Genomic DNA, 5376 nt, shown 5'->3' with positions numbered 1-5376 from the left:
CAGTACTATTGCCTAGAAAATCCCATGGATGGAGGAGCCTGGTAGGCTGCAGTCCGTGGGGTCGCTAAGGGTCGGACACGACTGAGCGACTTCACTTTCACTTTTCACTTTCCACTTTCACACATTGGAGAAGGAAATGGCAACCCACTCCAGTGTTCTTGCCTGGAGAATCCCAGGGACGGGGGAGCCTGGTGGGCTTCCGTCTATGGGGTCACACAGAGTCGGACACGACTGAAGTGACTTAGCAGCAGTAGCAGCAGAGAATTTGGAACCTTTTGAGCACTACCTAAAACACAGATCCTCTTTCATTACTGATGAACTATTTTATGGCTGAATTTCTCACTTCACACTCACTATTCAAAATTGATTGTCCCTTCTCGTCAAGGATGAAGGTAAGCTGTTATATTCCATGCATATCAATGTGTGTGTGTGCTCAGTCTCTTGGTCATGTTTGACTCTTTGCGACCCCATGACTATAACCTGCCAGGCTCCTCTGTCCAGGGAATTTTTCTTTATTTCAATTTTATTTTATTTATTTATTTTAATTGGAGGCTAATTACTTTACATTATTGTATTGGTTTTGCCATACATTGACATGAATCTGCCCCGGGTGGACATATGTTCCCCATCTTGAACCCCCCTCCCACCTCCCTCCCTATCCCATCCCTCTGGTTCATCCCAGTACTCTGAAGTGGTTGCCATTTCCTGTTCCAGGGGATTTTCCTAACCCAGGGATTTTTAGTAAAAAGTGTAATCCATGTAAAAGGTGTGGGGAAACTATGCATACAATGAATTATTAGGGCACAGGAACAGATGCTTTGAGTATTTTTATAATAGTATGTAAGTAGAACCTGGAGTATAAATGTCAAAACATTAGTTAGTAAGAGATTTGGTGATAATTATGAATCCTGCTGCTTCCTGAATAAGTGAAAGTGAAAGTCGCTCAGTCATGTCTGACTTTTTGTGACCCCCATGGACTAAACAGTCCATGGAATTCTCTAGGCCAGAATACTGGAGTGGATAGCCATTCCTTCTCCAGGAGATCTTCCCAACCTAGGAATCGAACAGGGGTCTCCTGCATTGCAGGTGGATTCTTTACCAACTGAGCTATAAGGGAAGCCCTGAATAAAGAGAAGTTAAAAAAATAAGATACATGATACATTGATTGTGTAGGCATTAATTTCAGCTGGTCTCCCATTGGAGGTTTAAAACAAAAGCATGTGTGTGAAGTGATCACTTTTAAAATGCACAGGGAACCAAATGATCCCTAGCAAGATCAAACTGCAGTGTAACCTTTTCCCAATAACCTCATCCTTATTATTACAGGCAACTTTAAGTATGCTGACAATGGAGTGTATAAATGCACACATATTTTTTATTATATTGAAACTGGATTTCAATCTTGAATCCTGAAATTTCTTCATACAATGAAATTGTAGAATATCACATAACTTCTCAAATCTCTAATTCTTGCAGTGGTAAAATAAACATAATAACACTATCCACTGTACCCACATATATACATACACACACATACATATACACATACATAGAGGTGTGTGCATGCTAAATTGCTTCAGTTGTGTCCAACTCTTCGTGACCCTATAGACTGTAGCCCGCCAGGCTCCTCTCTCCATGGGATTCTCCAGGCAAGAATACTGGAATGGGTTGCCATTTCCTTCTCCAGGGGATCTTCCCAACCTAGGGATCAAACCCACGTCTTTCAGTCGCTCAGTCGTGTCCGACTCTCCGCGACCCCACGAATCACAGCACGCCAGGCCTCCCTGTCCATCTCCAACTCCCGGAGTACACTCAAACTCATGTCCACAGAGTCGGTGATGCCATCCAGCCATCTCATTCTCTGTCGTCCCCTTCTCCTCCCGCCGCCAACCTTTCCCAGCATCAGAGTCTTTTCCAGTGAGTCAGCTCGTCGCATGAGCATGGGTAGGTGGGTTCTTTACCACTAGTGGCCACATGCATGGGGAACACATGTACACCCGGGGCAGATTCATGCCAATGTATGGCAAAACCAATAAAATAATGTAAAGTAATTAGCCTCCAATTAAAATAAATAAATTAAAAAATAATAAAAATAAATAAATAAGAAAATAAATGTAAACTCTTAGCATTAAATCAAGATAATTTTGAAGTACAAATTATTAATGACATAAGGCACCAGGTAATCAGGCACTTCCGTTTCATTACAATTTATTATTTTGGGGGTCACTTTTCCCTTTATTTCTCATCACCACAGGACATCTCATGATCCCCAAAGAGCACGGATGGGAACAAGACGGAAGTGACTGTGTTCATCCTCCTCGGGCCGTCCCGTGCCCCCGGGCTCCAGAGCCTCCTGTCAATCAGGCTCACTCTCATTTACCTCGTCACTCTGGCCGGAGACCTGGGAATGGTCACGCTGATCCTCCTGGACTCTCGTCTGCACACTCCTGTGTACTTTTTCCCCAGTGACCTGTCTCTGGTGGGCTTCGGCCACTCCTCGGCTGTCACTCCGAAAGCCATGGCGGGGTTACCTATAGGAGACAAGTCCATCTCCTACAATGCATGTGCTGCTCAGCTGTTCTTCTTTGTCGCCTTTGCCACTGTGGAAAATTATCTTTTGGCCCCAATGGCCTATGATCGCTACGCAGCTGTGTGCAGACCTCTGCATTATACCACAACCATGACAACAAGTGTGTGTGCGCATCTGGCCATAGGGTCCTACATCTGTGGGTTTCTAAATGCCTGCTTCCATGTTGGAGACATATTCAGTCTTACTTTCTGTAAGTCCAACACAGTCCATCATTTCTTCTGTGATGTTCCAGCTGTCCTGGCTCTCTCTTGCTCTGAAAAACACATTAGCGAGGTGGTTCTTGTTTTTATGTCGAGCTTTAGCGTCTCTTTTGCCCTTCTGGTTATACTGATTTCCTACCTGTTCATATTTGTAAACATCTTGAAGATGTCAGCTCAGGGTCACCAAAAGGCTTTGTCCACCTGCGCTTCCCACTTCACCTCTGTCTCCGTCTTCTACGGGACGGTCATCTTCATGTACTTACAGCCCAGCTCCAGCCACTCCATGGACACAGACAAAGTGGCCTCTGTGTTCTATGCCATGGTTATCCCCATGCTGAACCCTGTGGTCTACAGCCTGAGGAACAGGGAGGTCAAGAGTGCATTCAAGAAGGTGGTTGAGAAGACGAGTATTTCTGTAGGGCGGGATTGTAGCATTGTCGTAAGCACAGCAACCTTATTTAACTCCTCTCAGACTTTCCCCGTGTAACTTGCTGCTTTTCAAGTCCACACTGCATTTACATTTTTGAGGTGACATCTTTATCTCTTTAAAAATCTGTCATCCAGCAAAAAATAAAACAGATTTAAAATCTAAAACCTGAATGAGAATGACTAATGGGAAGCTTTAGAAATTTTAGGACCTGCTTGTCAAAGCTTATTGATGCTATTTGATTTATTCACCTGTTTCACTTACATTTTGTTGACTACCTGTCAATGCAAACATACATGTTAAAAAACAGGAGTACAGTCAAGCCCATAAACAAAGGTGCAGGTGTGTGTCTCATGTGGGCGCATACACACTGGAAAGGGAAATTTGTTAAAGGTAAATGAAGCGTGGCTGGCATAAGAAAGAACAAAATAATGCCGTTTGCAGCAACACAGAGATTGTCATAGTGAGTGAAGCAATTCAGACAAAGAAAGACAAACATATGTCATTTGTACGTGAAACCAGAAAAAAAAAAAATGGCAAAATGGACTCATTTACAGAAAAGAAACAGGTTCTCAGGCTTGAAAAACAGACTCATGGTTACTAGGAGGGAATGGGGAAGGGAGGGATAAATTGATCAATTGGAACTGACATATACACACTGCTGCTGCTGCTGCTGCTAAGTCACTTGAGTCGTGTCCGACTCTGTGTGACCCCATAGATGGAAGCCCACCAGGCTCCCCCGGCCCTGGGATTCTCCAGGCAAGAACACTGGAGTGGGTTGCCATTTCCTTCTCCAATGCATGAAAGTGAAGAGGGAAAGTGAAGTCGCTCAGTTGTGTCTGAGCCTTAGCGACCCCACGGACTGCAGACTACCAGGTTCCTCCATCTATGGGCTTTTCTAGGCAAGAGTACTGGAGTGGCTTGCCATTGCCTTCTCCGATATACACACTACTATACGTAAAATAGACAGCTAATAAGAACCTACTGGGAAATAGATGGAAAAACAGTGGAAACAGTGTCAGACTTTGTTTTTTTTGGGCTCCAAAATCACTGCAGATGCTGATTGCAGCCATGAAATTAAAAGACGCTTGCTCCTTGGAAGGAAAGTTATGACCAACCTTGATAGTATATTAAAAAGCAGAGACATTACTTTGCCGACCAAGGTCCGTCTAGTCAAGGCAATGGTTTTTCCCGTGGTCATATATGGATGTGAGAGTTGGACTGTGAAGAAAGCTGATCGCCGAAGAATCGATGCTTTTGAACTGTGGTGTTGGAGAAGACTCTTGAGAGTCCCTTATACTGCAAGGAGATCCAACCAGTCCATTCTAAAGGAGATCAATCCTGGATGTTCATTGGAGGGACTGATGCTAAAGCTGAAGCTCCAATACTTTGGCCACCTCATGAGACGAGTTGACTCACTGGAAAAGACTCTGATGCTGGGAAAGGTTGGGGGCGGGAGGAGAAGGGGACGACGGAGAATGAGATGGCTGGATGGCATCACCGACTCTGTGGACATGAGTTTGAGTGTACTCCGGGAGTTGGTGATGGACAGGGAGGCCTGGCGTGCTGTGATTCATGGGGTCGCGGAGAGTCGGACACGACTGAGCGACTGAACTGACTGACTGACTGACTGACTGTATAGCACAACTCTACTTAACATTCTGTACTGACCTATATGCGAAAAGAATCAACAAAAAGTAGACATATGTAGATGCATGACTGACTCACTATTCTATATAACAGAAACTAACAAAATATTGTAAACCAACCATACTTCAGTAAAACTTCCTTTAAATGAAAAAATGGACTGTGGCTAGTTTTTAATAAAAATAATTTTAGCAGTTATTTGACATTAAATATAAAATTATATCTATTTGTAGTTATTTCTTTTGTTGAATAACTGTTCTGTGATTCTGAATAGGAGAAAAATCATTATTTTAAATGAAATTATGTACTCTTTTGGCACATTTTATTAAGAGATACATAAATATCTTGAATTAATATTTCTTCTTGACTGAATCACAACACATTCACACAACAATTTTCAATAAGATAAAATAATCAGTCCAAATCCAGAGCTTACCCTAATGGTGTTCTACATGCTACTGGTTTGGACAAGTGGATAATGAGCTGAATGCATCATTATAGTACTATGAAGA

The 5376-nt window shown here is 43.0% G+C and overlaps 1 pseudogene; it reads left to right on the top strand.

Moving 5' to 3' along the window:
- Positions 1-2407: 2407 nt before the first annotated feature.
- On the top strand, positions 2408-3189 carry LOC129553737 (olfactory receptor 5B2-like; annotated as a pseudogene).
- The last annotated feature ends 2187 nt before the right edge of the window (positions 3190-5376 follow it).

This window comes from Moschus berezovskii, chromosome 14, assembly GCF_049115385.1.
Source record: "Moschus berezovskii isolate FMDL1 chromosome 14, NW_MosBer_1.0, whole genome shotgun sequence".
Taxonomy (NCBI): Eukaryota; Metazoa; Chordata; class Mammalia; order Artiodactyla; family Moschidae; genus Moschus; species Moschus berezovskii.
The sequence above is the reverse complement of the archived record's forward strand: the minus strand, read 5'-3'. Positions and strand labels throughout refer to the sequence as shown.